Below are 23,678 nucleotides of genomic sequence, written 5' to 3'. Positions count from 1 at the left end.
TGTTATTTTGCTGCTTGTGGGGGTATGCTGACACTCCTTACCTGTCCTTTGGTCTTTGGTGAATCTGTCATATGACTTACACACTCCCGCCCTCATTACCTCTTCTATACTTCCCTGCCTTAAACCTGGGGGTGTGGAAGCTTCCAAAATCCCAGGCGAAGATGCCTCACACCCTTACACAGCTCTGCCACCTACAGAGTTAAGCCACACTCCTGGAGGGATTGTTCAGTTAGGCGCTGAGAAATTGTGCATATTCAAAGCCCCTTTTGGCAGGCTGGGGTACCACTTCTCCTTGAAGCCTCTTTGAAATGCAAAGTGGAGTGGAGGCATCTCAACTTGGAAGATAAATGCTTCCAACAGCAGCAGTCCCACTCAGCTTCCAGTCTGCCTTCTGACACGTTCATTATATCGATTGCTGGCTGCTTGTTTGCCTTTGTGGTCACCTCTCCCTAATTGGCTGCTATTTGCTTTTCCTGACCTCACAGAAACCTGGGCTTTGTCTGGAAACAAGCTGCAATTCAATGTATCAGCAATGCTGTGTGAGAGGGGCCTGGAAGCCAGTCTGCTTCTCCAGGGAGTGGGATGAGGATGGACATATCTGCAATTCCAAGTTCTTTCCTTCTGGAGGGCTGTGGGTTTCATGTGGGTTCAGGACCTGCATGTGCTTTGGGTATGAGCAGTTAGACAAGCTGATCATACAGTACAGAGGAGAGGTAACCGAGCCATGTGATAGGAAGTAGATTAATAGAAGCAAGCTAATTTGAGTTATAAGAGCTAGTTGGGAAAAAGCCTAAGCTAAGCTTTTATAATTAATAATAAGTCCCTGTGTCTGTTGAGCCAAGTCCGTGGGGACCCCATAAGACCACTGGAGAGACTTACTCACTGAAATCCAAAAGCAAGGTTTATTATTGTGCACAAGTACAAACCGGTAGGGCCCTCAACAGCACAGCAGCAAGAGGAGTTACCCTACCCTTCTAGAGAGCACGATTTAAAGGCTAAAACCAGGAAAGTTACATTAGCAGGGTTTGGGGTAACGGGTTGAATCCTGATTGGCTCATGTCTAGGGACTTTTCACAGATTTTTATTTTCAAACCTCACCCCACCTGTTGCTTGTCAAGTTTTCTTATCAGCTTAACCTCCAGGTGGGGACATTCTCTGGTCATCTGTACTTTCCAGGTGGCTACCTTGTTACTTTTCCCCTAGCCATTTCTGAGGACTAGAAAGTTTTATGGAAAACAGCTTACACAAAACACAAGATGGAGGCAGAGGACAAAACAAGAAACTTTGGCTTCTCAATGTCATTATTTGGGGAGCGGTGATCCAAAGATCCAATAAGAAAGCTTGCGACCGTTTTCTGCTGTAAACTTTGTAGACGGTCTGACTTGAGCCATGCCTGCTCCTCAGTCCCTGTTTGGACACTGGGGAACCTTTTGTGCTCCTTCCTCTCAATGTCTGGTCTGCAGAATGGTAATAATAATGGTGGTAGATGTGTGCGCACCTTCAGATGCACTGGGAACCAGTCAAGATTGAGATCAAGAGCTGCCAGGGGCTGAGGAGGCCCACGGCTAAGCCCGACATGGAGGTTGTTCTCAGAACAACAGCCAGGGCTTCTCTGACCTGATGCTTTGAGATGATCGGTTCTACTGTGGGTCTTACGGGTGGGGGAGCACTTTTCCAGGTGTGGTAGGAAGTTCTAAACTCCACTTGCATCCCGAGTGAGTGACTGGTATGCCATTGATCTGCTGGGTTACCTTAGACAAATAGCTTGACATCTCTGTGCTTTATTTCCTTGTCTTTAAAATGTGGAAGACAACACAAAGTGAGTCTCTCTATTCAGGAAGCTGGAAGCCTGAAATCCTTCAAAATTATCTTTTACCACTAATGGAATACCAGAGGTCCACAGCCTCAATTCAGCTTGTCTTGCTTTCTTTACTTCACAACGAGAACAAATTCATAATAGTGATAAGTTTTTCACCAATAAATAAGTTTTTCATAATAAATAACAAAATAGTTAAAACCTAAGGCATGCTCCCCCTCCTTTGTCAATAAAAGTGATCTCATTTTAGAAAAAAAGTACATTTTGATTTGAATGAAAAATGCCACCCATGGACTCCGGTATTTGAACCCTATATGCTCAGTTAGTGCTGCAGTCTGGGGAGTGGATGGGGCCTTGTTGGAGAAGGTAGGAGCTGGCTTGGGGGTTGCTAGCTTGGCCTCACTTCCAGTTCACTCTCTCTGCTTCCTGCTTGTGGCTGAAGATAAGGTCTCCCAGCTTCCTGCTTCTGGCCCACCTGCCATACCTCCCCTGCATTATGGACTCTCTCCCTAGAACTGTGATCACAAATAGAATCTTTTTTTTTTCTCTTGAAAATTGCCTTGGTCAGGGCATTTTATCACAACAATGAAGAGTAATACACATTAATTTGTCTTTTGTGCATAGCTGTCCCTCTCTTGCTGGATTTACACACAGACAGGCTAGGCTCCCTTGGGTGGGTGGGTCCCATTCCTGGGATGAGGTGCCCAGAATCTTGTTAGCACAGGGTTCGAAAGAAGCATTAGCACACAGAACAGGCCCAAATGTTGCAACCTTGAGAAAACTGGATGAAGTCTCTTTAGGTCCCCATAGGCAAAGGAGTCAGTCTTAGGCCTGCTTTTAAATTCCTTGCAAACTGACCAAGGCCAGAAAGATGTTGGCAATATAATTAAGAAATTAGTTTAGCCTGAGCTTCATTAGAAAAACCTCATTTCTGAGACCATGCATCTTTATACCTACCCTTGGGCAAACCCCTTCCCAGATGGCTGCCAGTCCAGCTCAGGATGCTTCCTACAGATTTCTGGGCTACCTCCTGGCCAACTGTTCCTGAGAGATGGGCCTGAGGACTCCAGCATTTACTTTTGGGCCCCTCTGCCTCTGACAGCTGTGGCTGGCTTTGGTACTCCCAGGCTTTCAGTCAGTTGGACATCACATTTAGATTCTCTTAGGTGACCACAATGGTTTGCTTTTTATAATGGCAAAGCAAATGGAAGTAGATTAGAGACTTGCAGAGCCATTGCACATTGAGAAGAGCTTGTCTACCCATGAGGACTAGGGAAAGAATGTTGTCTGGTGGACCAGGCAAAATTATTAGGAAGGACTATAAAGATGCTGAAGAGGACAACATTTGAAGTGCTTCTTAGAAACCTATTGCACCCCCCCCCTTTTTTTTTGGTTTTTTGAGACAGGGTTTCTCTGTAGCTTTGGAGCCTGTCCTGGAACTCCCTTTGTAGACCAGGCTGGCCTCGAACTCACAGAGATCCGCCTGTCTCTGCCTCCCGAGTGCTGGGATGAAAGGCGTGTGCCACCACCGCCCGGCTCCCATTTTGCAGGCAAAGAAACCCAGGATGTAGGGCTCTATGACTTGACCTTCATGTACTTTAACATCCATCCATATATTTTGAGTGTGAAGTTACATGATGACAGTGGGGGTAAAGACAATATGGAGAAAGCAAAGTGGTGTAGGGGCAACGGACAGCAGCAATAGTACCAAGAGGGCCGGAAAGATGGCTCAGCAGGCAAATGTCATGGTGAAAATAAAATGGCGCCATTCCCCGAGTGGCTGCAGGGGGCCGCGAGGGGCAGCGAGTCCCAGGCAGGGAGCCACATGGCTGGTGAGAGACCTCGGCAGTGAGAGACAGAGACCTATTACGCACACCATGCAGAGAAAGTGGGTATTTATTTAGTTGGTTACTGAGGGGAAAGGGATAGGGGGGAAGAGAAGAAGGGAGAAGAGCAGAGAGGCAGAGAAAGAGAGAGAGAGAGAGAGAGGAGAGAGAGAGGAGGGGTGAGGGGAGAAGTGGGGAGAAGAAAGCTAGGCAGAAGCTGCCTCTTTAGGAGAGAGACAGAAAGGAAGGAACTCAGACTGGAAGCAGAAGGAAAATCTGCTTGCCTCAGCAAATGGGGGAGGGTGTGGGTGGGGCTTGTCTCTTAAAGGAACAGGACAGATCATTACATTCCCATCTCAATTTTTTATAACAAAAAGGCAGAAGGTTAGGCACAACAGGTTAAAGGAATTGGGATGGTGGATTCTCAAGGCTGCTTCCTGCTTATTTGTGGGTGTCATCTTGCTGGGAGGAATCTGAGAAATCTGGTTGCTGGTAACATCTGATGGGGTAGCTGGTCTCTTTGCTCCTGTCTGGTGTTTGTGGTATGGAAATGTCTGGTGTCTTTTATACCTGTTTAAGGTATTGGCAAAACAAAGGACAAAGTTAATTTTAGGAAAAAAAAATTAGGACCGAGGAATTCAGAGGGTTGTATCTGACCTGTTTAAGGCAGATCCTTTAATTTTGCTCCCTGGAACTCACAAGAATTTTTTGGGTTTGTTAAAACATAAGTTTTAGACAGCAACATATTTATATTAGAATGACTGTGGCAGATAGTTTTGCATAATGGAAGTATTTTTAAGACTAAGAAATGCAGCATGAGAGAGAAATTTGATAACTTGTATCTGTCCTCACACCTTTAAAACTTGCAGGTACACACCTTAATAACTTGTATTTGTAATTTACTGAAATTTGTTTGGTGAGGCTATCCTTTTAAACTGACAAAACCTCTCAGCTGTCAAACTGCATTAGAGATCTTTGAGAATGATAAAATTTTACTTGAGTTACTGATTAAAAAATGATGAAGAACTTACTTGATTGGCACTAGAGCTACTCTTCAGGGTCCTTTATGGTTGCTAAAGGTCGCATTTGCCTTTCACTGTTTAGTGCAGGGCCGGCCAGGCTCCAGAAGGTCCCGTGGGCTAAGAAATCTGTAGGAAGACAAGTCTACCTTGACATGAGCAGCTAGGCTGGCAATTCTGTCAATTCTGTCCACTGTCTGGTGATCTTCAGTTTAGATGAAAGGCAGTTTTGTCTAGTGGTCAGGGCTTGGCAGTTGAATTGAATTGCAAATGGATGTTGTTTTGTGCCCATTTGTCTTCTGTCTTCTTTGGAGGAGTAGAGTGCTGCTGCTAGAGCTAACCTGTCTCTTTTTATTATAAAAAGTTTTTAAATAATTAAATATTTAAATGCCATATTCCCTAGATCTCTAAGCAGTTGAGGGCTGTTTACTGGGTATAGATGAGTTATAACTATAGTATAGAATGTACCTGGAGAGCTGGGTCTGAGCTTGACTGTATTGGCTCTCAACTTTAACTTCAGGTAAAGCAGGGTTGGATTAAGAGACTTAAAAGTACATATCAATGTAAAACATGAGAATTACTGCTTTGTAGTCTGTAATGAGATACAATGAATTATACATTTACTATAACTAGACAATTATAATATTTAACAGTAAACATAGGCGTATTTAAGTTACATGTATGCACGCACACAGTGAACTGGATTGGGTGTACTGAATGCCCTAGGTGGGCCCTACCAAAGGCATGCCACTGCGCAAAACACACATGTAATAGAGTCAGCACTGGGGGACCAGGCAGGGAATACCTCAGTAAAGATGGCAGGACTTGGTCACCTGTCCTGGCTCTCAGTTAAGATGGCAGTGAAGTCAACTGACCTCAGTTAAGCTGGTGATAAGACTACCTGACCTTAGTCAAAATGGCAGCAGTCACAAGTTGTATGGAGAAACCATGTTTTTTGAGCCATCGGAGTTTTAAGCATAATAACAAGAAAGACCTAGAGGCATGATCTGCCCTGTTGCTGAGCCCTTGCACTACAAGCTGCAGCAGGGGGCAAAGGCTAGACCTGAAAACAGCTGCCTCATGGATCTGACTACTCTTGTCATTTCTGTGGGATCAGCGGTAGTGGTGGCAGGGATAGTTTGAGGAAAAGCAGAGCCAGCCGGACACCAGCAGATCATTTACAGGTGGGTGGCTGATAGTTGGCGTGCTTATACCATAGTTGAAAATGGGAAAACCCGCGAAAACACCCAACGAACACCACAGTGCCTATAGAAGGATGTCTTCTTTCTACAGGCAGGGTGTTAAAGCATGACTGGCTCCAGTCTGGGAGACTTGGAAGCCAGAGGCTAGAGGCTGCTCTGAGACATCTCCCACGGCCCCGGCGGGGACCACTTATGAGTGGTTCAAAGGAAAAGAAAAAGAGAGGAGAAAGAAAAATCCGAGAGAACCTGGGCCCCAAATAGAATGTACCACACAGCTTGTGCAGTGCTAGCACGGGAGGACCAACTCTGGGTAGTCCAATTATGTTTTTAAGCTATGAGAAATAACCAGAGATGAATGTCAGAGAAGAGCTCAACTATAGCCGTGGTTGGGATTGGAAGGGGAAAATTCACCACCAAAGCCACTGGTGTGCATAGAGGTGGGTATTCAAGCAGATAGAACATGGGGCTATTGTAAAGAAACCTGGTTCTCGAGCCCAGGGTTCCACACATCCTCAACCGGCCCACCTGAGGGCCAGAGAGAATGTGGAGAGAGCCTGGCTGAGCCAAGAGCACCAAATGTCATAGTAAAAGTAAAATGCTGTGGTTCCCTGAGGGGTTCAGCGGCAGGCCACTAGGGCCATCAGGTCTTAGGCAGGGAGCCACACAGCAAGTGAGAGACCTTGGCAGGGCAGCCAGTCCTATAAGGAGTCACAGCCATGGTGGGTAGAGACAGAGACCTATTAGTCACATCAAGCATGGAAAGTGGGTATTTATTTAGTGGGTTATGGAGGGGAAAGGGAAAGAAGGTAAGGGGAGAAGGGAGAAGAGAGAAGAGCAGAGAAGCAGAAAGAGAGAGAGGAAGAGAAACAGAGAGAGAGGAGGAATGGGAGAAGTGGGCAGAAGGGAGTGAGGCAGAAGCTGCCTCTTTGGGAGAGAGACAGAAAGGAAGAAACTCAGGCTGGAAGCAGAAGGAAGATCTGTTTGCCTCAGCAGAAAGGGGAGGGAGTGGGCAGTGCTTGTCTCTTAAAGGGACAGAACAGACTATTACAGCAAACATAGTAGCCACTGGGACCTGAGGTCCCAAATTCCATTCCTAAAACCCCACATGGAAAGCCAGGCTGGTACATGCACCTGCAATCCCAGCATTCCCACTGAGAGGTGGGAGGTGGAGGCAGACCAGCACTTGGAAACTCCCAGGCAGGCTAACAGGTGTGGAGTTCATAGTGGAGCTGCAGAAACACAGAGAGAATCCCTGCTTCAACTGGGTGGAAGAGAAAGCTAAACCCAGAAAGTTCTCTCCTGATCTCCACACACAGGTGCTAGTGTATGTGTGCCTCCCCCCCACCAGATACATTTACACATATAGAAATTCTACCTGGTCTAGTCTGGGGGAGTTCTGCCCACCAGAAAGTGTGGGAATGTCTGTCTCAGTCTTTCTGGCTCCATTGCAGTCCCCACAGCCCTCTGGCATGGGAAAGCTGGTTTCTCCTAGGGCTGCTTCCAAGATTTGGAGAGCTGTGGAGCTTGGTCTGAGCTTAGCTATCCACTTGGTACTTTCTAGATGGTTCTGTGACCCTTGAGGGTCCCAGAACAGACACATGGCTGACTCTGTCATTCCCATGTTTTTGGCACCCCCTCCCCCTACCTCACCTCCGTTAGAGCTCCAGTCAGCTCCCAGAAGCAAAGTCTCCCAGTCAACCCCACCCCTGCCCACCAGTGGCAATGAGTCCTGAAGAATCTTCTGGCCTGAGCTGCTTGTTAGTTCTTGGGACCATGTTGCCTGTCACAACCACCCATGAGCAAAGAGAGGAATTAAATCTTCAAGTTGTACGTTATTCAGAGAACATTGGCTGGAGAAGGAAATGAATGGACCAACACACTCACATTGTTCTCTCTCATCTCCAGCCTTGTAGAGGTGGGGGCACAAAGGCAGGCAGTCTATTCAGGAACTCGATCAGCCACCGCCTTGGGTTCCTCATTATCATCCCCTGAAGTCTTCCCTTATTCTCTGATTGTCTGGGATGAGGTCCTTCTTGGAATACGGCCTAGTCACTGTCAGGGCTGTGCTGTTCACACCATCTGGGTTGAAAGTTACCTCCGTAAAAGCTGCATCAACAGGGCTGTGTTAGGGCTCTCCAGAGGAACAGGACCATCATGTTGGATAAACATTTAAAGGACATTTATTCGATTGACCTGGTTAGTCTAACCATGATCATCTCACACTGACAGACTGGGAACCCACCTATATTTGCTCAGCACATGAGGTAAGTCTCTTAGAAGTCCCAGTCTGGCACTGCAGTCTTGGAGAGCCGCTGGTCTTCAGACTATATTGGTAAGCTGAGGATGGGTCTGAATACTGGTGAAGGACTGCAGCAGCAGCAGAGACAAGGTAACTAAACTCACAAACAAGAGTGGAAGCAAGCAGGCATCAGATACAACCCTTTCTCCTGTCCCTGTATCTAGACTGCCACTGGAAGGCAGCACCCACATTTATGGTACATTCACATTTATTGCAGGGGTCTTCTTACTTCAGATATCTAATTAAAAAAAAATTCCCCACTAGAGTGCCCAGCAGGTCAGCCTCTTAGTTCCAGACTCAGGAAAGGTGATAACCAGGACAAGTCCTCAGAAATGTGCACATGCTAAGCTATTAATGACAGGTAGGTGCAGATTCCTCCTTCCCAAAGGGGCACAAAGACACAGACACATTTGTCTACCCTTTCACCCCTAGCCATGCTGTGACACTGTTTCCAGCTGTCATGCTTTGTGGTACTCCGTTATACTATATACATCTCCCTAGCATCTTTGACCCCAGAGTCCATCCCTTTATCCCAGAGCTGGGAAAGCCAATTGAGCATCCCTTGAGGGGCCCTGTATAGGTGTGACTCACAGATGCATGCTATTGTTGTTCCGTTTCTGTATATCTCTATGACAGCTGGGCTCTCTCACTCTGCACAGGACTGTTTTCTGGTCCCAGTGTTTCCTTGATGGATCCTACTGTGGTTCTCTCTGCCTTTAGGAGTGTGAAGCTAATGTCTCAGGGCTCCCATGTGACTGAAGCAAGGCTAGGACGGGAGTCATTCTGTTTCCACTGGGTTAATTTATTCCACATCACCGTGGTGACATCAGATGGTGCCACAGAGGTTTTAGTAAACTCTCAGGGGATTAAAAAAAAAAGCTTTTCAATAAGAACGAAAGTTTAGGAAGGTTTTCCACAAAGTGGCTTGCTTTCTAAAGCTAGGGGGATTTGATAGGCTGATAGATTGATGTTTACAGGGCCACCTTGCTTTCAGTTTCTTTGCTAAAGGCAGCAAAATGTTTGCTTGGCAGACGTCAGGAGCACCAAGGAGTGCATTTGTTTGCCCATTGAGCTTTCAGTGAGTGTTTTTTGAGCCACCCTGGGAGTGGGCATTTGAGAAGACTGAAGCATCCTTCTGGCTCCACTGCATTTGCTTAGAAGCTGTTAAGCAGGACACACGGAGCAGGAGGAGGACCTTTGGCCCAACAGCGTCTCTCCAGCGCCCTCTACTGGCAAAGCGTCCCACCTTCAGATCAGAACTTCACAGGGCAGGTGGCACAGGGTGGATTTGCAGCTAGCAGAAAAGACATAGCTTTATACTATGCTCTGAACCAATTCTGTAACATCCCATGGTGCACAGTTCTGGCGCTCATTGGATACAACATTGATGTTAACATGATGATTGAATGAATAGATTTTCTTTTCCGGTAGCTGTATTAGAGAATTCAATTTCCTCAGGTATAAAATTATCTATACAATCCCCAGCGATATTTCTTACTCCCCGAATCCCATCTTTGCACCAAAATTAAACCTAATGGAATTATCCCATTATATCCTCTCAACTTTATACAACTGATCAATTTGATAAAAATCCACTAAAGAGTAGAGCAATTTGGTGGAAAAAATTAATCAAGGCAGTTTGAATTGATCAGGTGCTGATTAAATGCCCCAGTTGAGCTTTGATCTTGATAGGCAGGAACATACAAGATTGGTATCTGGTTTAAGCCTGAAGCATTAACCAGAGGACTCCTGACTCACAAGCCAGTGCTCAGAACCATTCTGGTGAAGGGAAGGATGTGAACACCAGAGGAACCAGAAGAGCTTTTGACCTCAATATCAAGTGTTCAGTTGCTGACAGCAGTAAGGTAATCAGTAGTGGTCAAGGGCCTAACATTGCTGAGGTCTGTGGGCAGGTTATTGAATTGGCTTTGAGTATTTTACCCAGTAACCTGCAGAAGTCACTTAGCCTGTCTGGGCCTCCCTCCTCTGTTGATACAAGAACCTCGCCTGTCCTGTTTAGCTCTGGTGGTGTGGAAAGGAGAGAGCAGAAGGGAAAGCTTTTCCTACTGTGAGCTCTAGTGGTTATGCTCTGGTGGTGTGGAAAGGAGAGAGAGAAAGGACACCTTTTCCTACTGTGTGCTCCAGTGGTTATGCCAGTAGAGAAAGGACACCTTTTCCTACTGTGTGCTCCAGTGGTTATGTCATTAGAGAAAGGACACCTTTTCCTACTGTGTGCTCCAGTGGTTATGTCATTAGAGAAAGGACACCTTTTCCTACTGTGTGCTCCAGTGGTTATGTCATTAGAGAAAGGACACCTTTTCCTACTGTGTGCTCCAGTGGTTATGTCATTAGAGAAAGGACACCTTTTCCTACTGTGTGCTCCAGTGGTTATACCAGTAGAGAAAGGACACCTTTTCCTACTGTGTGCTCCAGTGGTTATACCAGTAGAGAAAGGACACCTTTTCCTACTTTGTACTCATGATTTTAATGACCACATCATATCCAGGCAGCAGTGTTCAGTGACACTTCTCACTGTCTTCTGAGTATTGATTCTTTTCTGATTTCTCTATCTTGTGGAGTTCCCTGGACTTTGGGCAGTGAGTTGGGAAAGACAGTAAGACATGGTGGACATGAAGATGAAAGGGTGGTTTTAGGCATGAGAGGGATTTCAATTCCCCTGATGGCTAAAGATGCCAAACATTTCTTTAAGTGTTTCCCAGCCATTTGAGATTCTTCTATTGAGAATTTTCTGTTTAGATATATACTCCATTTTTAAATTGAATTATTTTCATTTCTAATTTACTGGTTCTTTATATATATTTTGGATATTAGTTCTCTGTTGAATGTGGGGCTAATAAAGATCTTTTTCCATTCTTTAGGTTACCACTTTGTTCAATTGAAGGTATCCTTTGCCTTACAGAAGTTTTCAGTTTTATGAGGTCCGATTTATTAACTGTTGATCTTAGTGTCTGCTTTACTGGTGTTCTGTTCAGAAAGTCTTCTCTTGTGCCAGCGCATCCAAGGCTATCCCAAATTTTCTCTTCGATCAATTCAGTGTATCTGGTTTAATTTTTATGTTTTCATCTTGGACTTGATTTTTGTGCAGAGTGATAAACATGGATCTGTTTGCATTCTTCTACAGGTAGATGTCCTCTCTGACTATCACTATATGTTGAAGATGCTGTCTTTTTTCCAGTGTGTCTCTCTGGCTTCGAATTTCAAATCTTAAACCACAACAAAAAAAAATTCACAAGAGTTTTTATCACACAGCAAGCATGGGACTTCTGTGTATTCTTCTCAGTCCTTCCTCATCTCTAAGCCCCCATGACACTGAACAGGAATGTTTCAAAATTGTGGACTCTCAAAAAGGGTTATGTGTTCCTCCACTTTGGAACTTGAGCTTCAGAATTAGAATCACGCACAAGAGGGCAGTGTGGTAACAGCTTTGATTTCAGGAATCTGACCTAATCAGCATCTTTGTGCACCTTTTAACCAAGGCTCGAGTTGGGGAAAATGTGCTGTCTTCCTGAGGAAAGCCTTGCTGTATCATGGTATAAGGCCTGTTAGAAATGATATTTTAATGTACGGGGTCTTACGTAGAAGGACTGAGAAGGGGACTTGAAGAACATTCCTTTAGACTCTTATGCAGAAATGAGACCCCTAAGAACCAGATAAATGAGAGAGAAAAGCTTTTCCTGGCTCTATTATAGTGGCCTTAGAAGAATTTATAACATTTTTTTTCTCTTGAATATCGATTTCTGTTTCACCAAGTGTTCTGGAAAGTTCTGCTTATAACTTTTGGCTTCTGTTTTAAGAGAGATTTCTGATAAGGATGTTATTTCTCAAGCTCCAAGTTCTGCCAACCAGTATTTCTTAGTTGGGCCAGGAGCAGGAGATGCATTGCCAGCTAGCGGAACGATGAGCTCACACGACTGCTTCACTGGGAAGTAGAGTCAAATGCGACTCAGGTGCCTGCTGTTGGAAGCTGCTTTTATGAAGGGTCCCTAGCAGAAGACATTTCAAGCTGGAGGGGTTTGACCAACAAACTAAATGACTAGAAGGGTCTTCTCACTGTCCCAGTGGCCTGCCCTAGACGCGAGGTTGTCAGGAGCTGGATGTCAGGTAGTGCTGCTTTCTAGCTTTTGATTGGATTGCTGCAGCGTGGGCCATTTCCAAACTAAACAGTCTTGGAAGCCCGTCATGACTGCTTTGTCACTGTCTGAACCACTCAAGTGATTTCTTTCAATTTTGGGGGCACGGGTGGGGCAAGCGAGTTTGGAGGGTCCTTGCGCAAGGTGGTCCGTCTTTCTGACTTCTGACAGAACTAATCTCTCTTCTCCACACATCTTTGTTCTGGGTCTAGCCTGGTGTTTTGGTGTCTGGGCTCCTGATGCCAGAGAGGTCTCTGAGTACTGTAATGTCCCACTTTTGAAGCTGTTGACTTTCAAAAGATCAGGGCAGAAGCTGCCAGTCTCCTTCATGCCTATCCGGATATGATATATGATAGATTGTCACTGTCACCCTACCCAGCAGCCAAGAACAGCTCCGTTTCATCTTCAAAGGAGGAATAGATAGAGAGTAATGAGGGCTGAATATGCTCGAAATCATGTTTATTTTTGTATTTATTTGTTAATTTTTGGGACAAGGTCTCGCTGTATAACCCTGCCTGATTTGGAACTATATGTTGCAGACCACACTGGCCTTGAAATCTACTTCACAAGCATTGGTATTAAAAGCATACTTTACCCAGTGAAATACACATTACACATATTTGAAAATATCATAATGGAACTTGATATCATATAGAATTAACACACACTAACAATGAGCAAAACAAAAAGAAGTGGGTGCCTTCCTCTGACGGAAGGGACACTGAAGAATGTGTAGCCTTCTTCAATTTACAACAGATCCCTAAAACCTTCAGAGAACTCTCTGTGACTTGTTGGGGACCTGACTTTTAGGTCTATCTAGCCCTGACTTCTAGGTCTAGAACTCTCTAGTCTCTTTGTGGAATCAATACCAGTCACTAGCTGGGCATACTTTTTCTTGGGATTTAGATCCATAACTAGACAAGTTTGCCATGAGCATCATCCACTCCATTGTTCTTTGCCATAGGCATGGTGCGCACACTAAAGGCAACGTACTGGGGACTTTTCACCTCTTATCTGTGAACCTGTCCCTGAAAATTAGAGTGGAATATATACAGCAGATGCCAGCTTGCATGTGCACGTGTGTGTGTTGAATTTTCTGGTTCAGAACAGTGCTGGGACAACTTTAGAAAAGTGGGAATGAGAGAAAATGGGTGCATTCAAGAGAAAATACTGAGACCCAACAACAACTTTACCCTTACACCAGTCAGCACACAAACTGGCTGGAAAATGGTCGGTTGTGTTAAATTAGGGAGGGTTTACTTTGGCTCATGATTTCAAATTACTGTCCATTGTGGCAGGAAGGGAGATGACTTCCCCATTTCCGGCATCCTGGTTATTGGGCATGGGAAAGAGATATGGGAGGACCCTGACTTGCTCTGATCTGCAGGAGTTTGGAGGTGGGGTGATGCAGAATCAAGTAAGTAAACTCTCGGATAAACTCAGACTGGAGAAGTCTGTTTCTTGCCCATTGAAAATCAATACAGCACATCATTTTTGATTGACACACGCCCCCAATACAATGCTTGCCTAATGATGGCAGCTGGCTTTCTCAGGAGGCAATTCAATTTAAAAATGCCGCTTAATGATTGTGGCTGCTAAGTCACAGTAAAATTGGACTTAAAAATACGCAAGCTGGGTGTACATTTACAGTGCTCTCACAGTTCCCAGTGAGGCTTCTTTATTTCTTTGGATGTGTTTTTTGGTTCGCTGAGTATCTAGATTGGTGCTTCTCAAGTTCCTCGTTTTGTGATGACCCCCCCCCCTACGTGATGAAGTAGCAATGAAAATATCTAATATGCAGGATATCTCATATGTGACCCCAAAGAGGTTCAGTCATAAGGAATATGGAAGATAACTCTGAATCTTTATTCAGCTGGAAGATTCTATTAAAAATAAGTAAGTGAGGGCTTTGGCTGCGAGGCAGGCTTGGTACAGGTTTCATCCCCCTGCAGCCATGGGACGAAGGAAGAAGAAGATGACAGGCACCCTGGAGACCCAGTTCTCTTGCCCCTTCTGCAACCATGAGAAGTCTTGTGATGTGAAAATGGACCGTGCCCGCAACACTGGAGTTATCTCCTGCACCGTGTGCCTAGAGGAGTTCCAGACACCCCTTACGTATCTGTCAGAACCAGTGGATGTGTACAGCGATTGGATAGACGCCTGCGAGGCAGCCAATCAGTAGCAGGAACAAGGACCTGCCCCTCCACAGTCCCCGACTTGGGTGCCAATCCAGAGACATTCCAGGGTGTGGGTCCAGAGCTGTGACAGTCCTCCCTCTGTGTATGGAGTAGACATGTGTGTGGCTGTAACAGTGGCCCTGGCTGCTTGTAGCTGGCGTGGAGGTGAGGGGTTGCTGGGTCTCACCATGCTGCCCAGGGTGGCCTCAAACTTCAGAACCTTATGTCTCAAATGGCTTTGAAAGCTTTCGAGTTGCGCCCTTCTTCAGGTCCCGGCCCTGCCCCCAAGCTTTATATTCCTGGCTCCTCTGGTGACAGTTTCTCTTCATCCCAGGCAAGGAATAGCTGTGGGACCTCCAGTCTCCTAAGCCACCTCACCAGCACCTTGCCCTCGGGGAACTAACTGGACTTCCCGTCCTTCCCACCTCCTTGTGCTTGTGACCTGGGATTCAAGGCTGCTGACCAACCAGATCCCTTGGCCGGGCTTTGCCGGGTGCCCGTTTTCCTCTTCGATTGCTTTTGTAGAAAAGGTAGGGGCTGGTTCAGTGACAGCTGTCACTCACAAACCTGACAATAAAGCAGCCAGTGCAGAAAAAAAAAAAAAGTGAGAATACTTGTCAGAGGTATTACATTAAAGAGGACAGGGAGGCCAGGTGGTGGTGGCTCACGCCTTTAATCCCAGCACTCTGAAGGCAAAGGCAGGCGGATCTCTGTGAGTTTGAGACCAGCCTGGTCTACAGAGCTAGTTCCAGGACAGGCTCCAAAGCCACAGAGAAACCCTGTCTCGAAAAAACAAAAAACAAACAAACAAACAAACAAAAAAAGGACAGGGATATTAGTACAGGCTAGCTTGGGGATGACTCAGGATCCTGGCTATTTCCAAGAGGAAGTCAGGAGGTATCTGGGGAAGAAGTACTTCAAGTAGAGAAATAGCTTGTGCAAAGGCCCTGGGGCAAGTGCAGGCTGGTGTTTGTAAGCACTCAAGAAGGCCAGTGTGGTAGCAAGACCCAGTGGAATAAGCTGTTAGCTACAAGTGATGGAATACAGAGCCACCACAGGAATTTCTTTGAAATGATTTTGTGAATTCACCGTGTTCTAGAATCCTCACCAAAAACGAAAAGGAAAGAAACAAAAAAACCCCACAACAAACAAACAAACTAACTAAAAAACCTTAAAAGGACTCAGGAAATAGAATGACCCAACAAGGTGACTTGTCTATGATGGTTCAAGTCTCTACTCATTAACTTCATGTGAGAATTCATTAAAGACCTCTTGACGTTCCAAAGTACTCTGAGTGGGAGTGTGGAGGAGGAAACTGAGGCACAGAGAAGGTAAATGATCTACATAGGTGCTGGGTGAGGGAACCGACTGCTAACCCAAGGCAGCCTGTGAATACTCAAGTCATTTCTTCTGGACTTTTCTACTTCCGATGCTTCCCCTTCACAGTTAGACCCCGGAGAACCAAGCTCCTGGTTTAATACAGTTAGACATTGGGGATCCAAACTCCGGATTTACTGTGTCTTTGCTCACTCTCAAAACTTCTCTCAGAATGGTCCTTCGATATTTCTGTAAACACTAAAGAAAACAGTGTTTGCAGAAGCTGGTCTTTTGAAGGGAGATTTCAGTTTCTGAAACAGCCTGTGGGGGTTTCTTAGCCAGCTCCTGGGAGTATGCTGAAGAGATAAACCAGGGCCACTTTCAAGCAGTGAGGTCAAGGCTTGAGTTTGAATTGTATATTTGTTCCCTTTCTGGGCAGTGGAACTTGACTATGAAAACATTCCCAGAGAGCCTTCTCATAAATGCTCTGAAGGTAACCGTGTCATTTGAATGGATCTAACTCCTCAAAGTTATTTGTCTTTGTGTCGTCTCATTTTTCCGCTTCGTAGAGATGACATACTGTGTCTAGACTTTTGTTCTCAGCACATTTAGCCTGGAATGAGAGGGTGTCTTTCCTGGCTGGTAGACACAGCTAGCTTAGGATAAAGAAAATGAATCAGTCCTTCCTGGAAACTCAGGTCACATCAGCTCAGTGTTCTGGATTCCCTCCTTTTGGGTGACCCTCCAGGGACCTGTTTTTGAACTTCTTTATATTTATCTTCGAAATCATGAGAACTCCTTTCAAGGTATTTATTGAAATAAATGCATTTAATTTACAGCATGCATTTAATTTACAAAGCAATGCAAATATTTTAAAACACAAATTCAAAACAACACATGGAATAAAGTAAACCAGGTATCATCACTCTATTTTACAGCAAGGTAAAGGTTTGGTGGCTCCTGGCCCCCTCTCCAGTCTCTAACAAGCAGCTCCACAGCATGGTAGTCTGGGAGGAGCATCAGATACTAGGTGGCCTACACTGGAACCCTGCACTTAGTCACTAGGTAAACATAGGCAGGTATTTAGGCCTCTGGGTACTTCAATTTCCTGTAGTATTTTAGATTCTGTTTTTATCAGTTCTATTTTCACATTTTCTTCTCCATTGTAGTTGATTTTTACTCTGATTGCATTCTATCGTTTATTTTTAAAATGTATTTGTTTCTTCATTTATTTATTTGTGTTTGTATGATGGTTAGTATTATGATAACTTGAAATAAGCTAGAGTCATCTGAAAGGAGTGAATTTAAATTGATAAAATACCTTCATAAGATCCAGCTGTAGGACACTTTCTTAATTAATGATTGATGGGAGGGGGCTCAGCCCATTGTGGATAAGTCCACTCCTGGTGTAGTGGTCCTGGGTTTTGTAAGAAAACAAAGTCATGAGGAATAAGTCAGTAAGCAGCACCTCTTTGTGGCCTCTGCACCAGCTCCTGTTCCCAGGTGCCAGCCCTACTTGAGTTCCTGTCCTGACTTCCTTCAGTGATAGATTATGATATGGAAGTGTAAGCTTAATAAACCCTTTCCTTCCCAGCTTGATTTGGTCATGGTGTTTCATCACAGCAATAGTAACCCAACTAGAACTAAAACTGGTACCAAGGTAGTGGGCATTGCTGTGACAGATCTGACCATGCTGTTTGGGGAAGATGGTGGAAGGAATTTTGGGACTTTGGGTGAAACAAACAATTGAGAGTTGAAAGCTTGGAGGGTGGTTTTGTAGGGGCCTGGCAGATGAGAGAAAGTGATCACTGCGAGAGGCCTGGATTGTGAAGTTCCAGAGGGGAGTTTGAGAGTCGTTTAAAGATTTTATCAGACCTGTTGCACAGTTTAAGATTCTCTGATCCTGGTCAGCTGGGGATGAAGAATCAGGTGTGATCAATAAGAAACCAGACCCAGAAAATTACAACTTTTGTTTTATTGGGATAATTGATACTGGTCAGCAGGAACTGAGAAATTAAGAGGGATTAATTCTTTCCTTGAGGTAAAATCTTCTGGGAAATGTTTCCTCAGAGTCCGTATGCACAAGCTGTATTCTAGAGGCATCCAAGATTGTACCTTGTGCTGCCAGCCAATCTTGATAGTGTAAGAGTCATCTACGTGATACTAGTTTTGAAGGCATGAAAGAGTCAAAGAGAACGGATGAGACTTGATGCTATGGGAGACCAGGAAAGGCCACTGAAGAAGGTACAACCTCAGTAGCAATTGAAGCCTTAAAATTGATGGGGTAACAGAGAGTAGTTGAGGCTTGGAAACATGAAGAGAGACAAGGAGAGACTACTGGTCAAAGTAGAACCCAGTTGCAGCAGAAGACCCCAGCATTTTGTAGATGCTAGTACCATGTGGTGGGCACCAAGAATAGAACCTGGAATGGAGTAGAGTTAGCTGGAGCCTAGAAGATAATTGTGTGTGTTGTAGAGGGTGGATGCAGAGATGTGACCCAAGTTCTTCGGATGAACTCAGAAGATAGTGAGTGAATTCCAGACATTGGAAATTGAGTTATTTATAAAGTTGGAGATTGTTTTGCTTTGATTTGATTGTGATTGTGTTCTGTTTCTTTCTTCTTTAAGCGAGAAAGGATTTAATTTATCTCTGATTTTACAGGAGTCCACAGCTGAGAAACTTTAAACTTTTAAAGAGATTTTGGAATTTTACAGACTTCAAATTTTCAAAGAGACTGAATATTTGAAAGAGACAGGAATCTTAAGTGTTTTAATTTTTAGACTGTGGAATTTCTAAAATTTGGAATGTTTATATTGTAATGTTGATAATCATGTATGATCTTGGGGATGAACAAGTAAAGATTATGGCTCAATAGTCCTATGTTTGTGTGTCAAGTTGACAAGGGATCAGTTATGCTGGTTAGTTTTATGTCAACTTGACACAAGCTAGAGTTATCTAAAGGAAAGAACCTTAACTGAGAAAATGCCTCCATAAAATAGGGCTATAGTACATTTTCTTAATTAGTGATTGATGGCAGAGGGCCCAGCCTATGGTGGGCCATGCCATAGCTGGGCTGGTGGTCCTGAGTTCTATAAGTAAGCAGGCTAAGCAAGTCAGTAATCAACACCTCTCTGTGGTCTCTGCATCTGCTCCTGTGTCCAGGTTTCAACCCTGATTGAGTTCTTGTCCTGACTTCCTCCAGTGATTGACTGGGATGTGGAAGTTTAAGTTGAATAAACCCTTTCCTCCCCAACTTACTTTGCTCATGGTGTTTCATCACAGCAACAGTAGCCCTAACTAGAACAGATATTGGTATGAGGATAGTGGGGCATTGCTGGACCAGATCTGACCATGCAAAGTTTGGGATAATTGTGGTAGGACTTTATAACTTTGAGTGAGAAAAGTCTTTGAGTCTTCAAAGCTTGGTGAGTTGTTCTATGGGAGCTTGGGCTATAAGACTGTTGAGAGAAATGCAGATAGCCAGGACAGCATGCATGTGTGTCTATGTGTGTGCGCACACATACGGGAATACTCTCACATCATAGCATGCCTGTGAAGGTCAGGGCACAGATGTTAGGAGTTAAGTTAGTCCTTTCCTTCCACCATGGGGATCATGGGATCTAGCTCAAGTTATTAGGCTTTGGTGGCAACTGCCCTTGATTGATTACTATATTTTAAAATGATACACATAATTGCATTTACAGCATAGCTAGATGATCCAGGCAATCTCTACCTCAAGGCACGTAATTTATCACCTTTCCCCATTTTAAACAACAACTAGAAAATATCTAACTAGTGATATTTATGTCTACTTGTAATTCTATTACTCAGGAGGCAGAGGCAAGGAGATCATTGCAGGTTCAAGGCTGGCCTGGGCTGCAAAGTTCAAGCCAGTGAAGGCTACATAGACGCCATCCATCTCAAAACACAACAAAGAAAATAATTTTAGGTACTGGGTTAGTATGGGGAGATATTTTGGAATAGGCGTTTTCAGGTTACTAGTCTATCTTCAAAGATTCAAATCCATCCAGCTTATGCCATGTGCTCAAACAACACTCCCAAAGTCTTACTCACTACAGCCTTCATTTTTCTTCTTTTATTGAAAATAGATTCTTTTCTCATACACTAAATCCTGATTATAGTTTCCCCTCTCTCTACTCCTCTCAGTTACTCCCCATCTTCCCTCCCCTCTGGATCTACTACCTATATGTCTCTCATTAGGAAAGAACAGGCTTCTAAGAGATAACATTAGTAAACAGTTTAAAATCTACTTAATCAGAGCAGCCCAGGAGAGTAGGGTTGTGTAGATCAGATAATCGAGGTACTATCTCTTAACTGATGGTGTTAGTTGTCTTTCTCAACGCTGTGACAAAATAGCCCCAAAGTAACAACTTAAGGGAGAAATGGTTTATTTTGGTTTACACACTGAGGTTTATAGTACATCTTGGTGAGAGCAGGGAAATGCAGGAGCAGGGGTGGGCAGGAGCAGGGAGAGCAGAGTGAGGAGCAGGGGTGGGCAGGAGCAGGGAGAGCAGAGTGAGGAGCAGGAGCAGGGTGAAGAGGAGCAGGGATTGTAGGAGTAAGGAGAGCAGAGTGGGGAGAAGGAGCAGGATAAACAGGAGCAGGGGGAGTGAAGGCATAGCAAGAGAGGGGTGGGCAGGAGCAGGGTACACAGGAATAGGGGATGCAGGAGCAGAGGGGGGCAGGAGCAGGGGTGGGCAGGGGCAGGGGCAGGGGCAGGGGTGGGCAGAAGCATGGGCTTCAGGAGCAGGGGTTGCAGGAGCAGGGATTGCAGGAGCAGGGGTGGGCAGGGGCAGGGGATGCAGGAGCAGGGGATGCAGGAGCAGGGGTGGGCAGAAACTGGGGCTGCAGGAACAGTAGTGGGCAGTAGCAGGGGGAGTGAAGGGATTACCAGAGCAGGGAGAGCAGGATCAGGGAGAGCAGAGTGGGGAGCAGGAGCAGGGTAAACAGGAGCAGGGAATGTAGGAACAGTGGAGCAGTAGCAGGGTCCACTGATCACATTGTGTTTCTCTGCTTGCTTTTTCCTTTTTATTCAGTACAGACTACTAGTCCATGAGATGCTGCTGCCCATGTTGAGAGTGGGTCTTCCACCTCAGTTTACCCAGTCTAGAAACCCCTTCACAGACATGCCCAGAAGTGTTTTCTAGGTGATTGTAGATCAATATTACCATCACCTGATTGGAAGCCACATTCAGAAACTCTCAGCAGACTGAATGTGTATCCTGCCATGTCATGTGACTTAAAAATGTGTGGGTGTGTTCTACCCTGCTTTCCCCCTCCCCTTCTTGTTTGTACCCTGAATAGTGGCTGAGACCATCTGAAGCCTTCAGCCGCTCTCCCCCGCTTTGGGATAGCCTGTCCAGTTCCTTTACCTATAGTTCAGTTCAGAAGACACCAGAACCAAAGCGAGGAGAGTGTTACAAAAGCACACCCTCCATATAGTTTCATGGTGAAAGGTGGGGGACACCGCAGCGATTCTCCTTTGCCCTTTCTCAGTTGACAGGAATCTCAATTCTTGAAATTCCACAAAGCTTGGTTCCCCCTGAACCCCTCACCAAGTGTTTGAGAAGAGGGGTCTTCATCTTGATTTTGCCCTTTTGTGGTGTTTGTGTTAGAAAGCGTCGCTGCGGGAGGCTCCTGAGGAGAGAAGGAGTAAGCTCGCTTCTCCTGACCTTCACATTATCATGCTATAAAAGCCCTTCACTCACAGGAATTTGCTCCCCTATCTTCTTTCTTATCAGGGTAAAAGCGAAGAGAGACACCACTGAAAGTTCAAAGGCTCACAGGGAATCTCAATAGGTGGAATCACAGGATGCATTTTAAAAAGGAGCCTGGATTGAGAATGGGCTCCTGGACAGCACGGACTTCCTCCCATAGCCAACAACCTGCCAAAAAGACCGCCTTCCTCATGAAATAGCCCAGGGAATATACAGCAGGGAAACTGCCATGCACTTTGGGACACAAAGGAGATGTTGTGTACTTCAGCTGTAGTAGCTGCTTCCCTTCCCCTACAAGACTAGTAGGTTTCGTGTGTCAAAGTCAGCAGCTCGACAGGAAGAATTATGTGAAATGGCAGTACCAGTCTGTCATTTTTATGCTCTGATTATCATTGACCTTTAGATGTATGATCCTATGACACGAATAATTAAGTGTAATATTATAATTATATATTGAGGAATATATAACCACAACACATTAATATTAGTACAAGGAAGGGATTATTGTGAAGCCAGGACCCCTACATTCAAATTATTGATCTTTGTGGATTTGAATCACTTTCATGGTTCTATCATTCCTTTTTTGTCTCTCTCTCTTGGTTTAAGCTACATGATTAAATTGTGCTTACATCAAAGGTTGCTAGGGAAAGTGAGTGTTTATTCGATGCTAGACACTTCCTCTCTTTTTCTTTTGAGTAAATCTTAAACAACTGACAAACAATCAGATTCATGTGATCAATGTGTCTGTGTTCCCAGAGGTTCTAACTCCAATGTAGAACAAGTTCCAGAGTCACCCCTTAAAATAACATATCAGATTTCATTACTCTGAGGCTTATATACTCTTTGTATGTTTCTTTTCATACTTAAAATCTGAGCCCATTAAAACAAAACAAAACAAAAAATCTGAGCACATAGCAGTCCATGGGTCTACTGACCTGGCTTCTGCCTGTTTTCCCATCTGTAATGGTGAGAATGTTTTTATCCCCTCCATTGTAGTTAGCCACCAACGAAACTGTACTGGAGATGGGGTCCTAGGAGTAGAGCCAGTCATGAGGGTTGTTTCTATGAATGGGATGAAATGGCAGCTCTTTATCTTCTCACTATTCTGCTGGCTGCCATGTGAGGAAATGACCTTTCTTCTCTTAGGACAGGTAGTGTTCTAAGGCTCCATGTCAGAGACTGAAGCCAGACACTAAGCATGCTGGGGCCTTGATCTTAGACTTCCCAGCCACCAGAACTGTTGGAAATCAATTCTTGTTCTTTATCTATTACCCTGGCTATAGGATTTTGTCATAACAGCCAAATGGAATGAGGCAATGATTAACTTTCCTGTTAGTCTTAGTCAATTTAATATAAACTAGACTCAACTGGGAAATGAGAACTTAGTTGAGAAAATGCCTCCTATGGTATATTTTCTTTATTAATGATTGATATGGGAGGACCCAGCCCATTCTGGGTGGTATCACCTCTGGGGACCTGTTCTGAATCATAAAGCAAACTGAGCAAGCCATGGAGAACAATCTAGTAAGTTTTGTTCCTTGATGTTCTTCTCTGTTTCAAGCCTCCACCTCCCTTGATGATGGACTGTCATTTGGTAGTGTAAGACAAAATAAACCATAATTTTTTTGGCCAAATTGATTTTGGTCAGTGTATTGCCATAGCAACAAAAAGCAAAATAGAACAGTGTACCTTAGAGGTTCTTGACTTCGGGCACAGAAAATGGTGTGCAAGGAGTCCAGTTATGAATAAGCTTTGTTTATAGACATAGCCTGCATTACTGCTCATCATAATTTAGTATAAATGGCTATACTGAGCCCATAGAAGGGACATCATATCTTCATGTTGTCTTTGTCATTTATCTCTGGAAAGGGCATGAACAAAATGACACAAAATTGTATGTCATTAATATTTTGGTCATTATGAGGGAAAAAGACCAGCCAGTGGAGTGGAAATGGGCACTGGACTGGTAAGTCAGTCTGTAGACATAGTGGTCCTTGCCTTCAGGGGGCCAAGGGATGTAATGGAGAAAGCCCTGGCCAGGTCAGAAAATCCAAAGATGAGGGCAGTTCTAAAGTCAGAGTGCCTCCAGCCAGTGGAAGGCAATTAAACTTTGTCCACACATTTTTATCTTTC

The sequence above is a fragment of the Microtus oregoni genome, unplaced genomic scaffold (genome assembly GCF_018167655.1).
Source record: "Microtus oregoni isolate MIOR12 unplaced genomic scaffold, Mior012 000002F_ref0000024, whole genome shotgun sequence".
In the NCBI taxonomy this organism is placed as follows: domain Eukaryota; kingdom Metazoa; phylum Chordata; class Mammalia; order Rodentia; family Cricetidae; genus Microtus; species Microtus oregoni.
The sequence above is the reverse complement of the archived record's forward strand: the minus strand, read 5'-3'. Positions refer to the sequence as shown.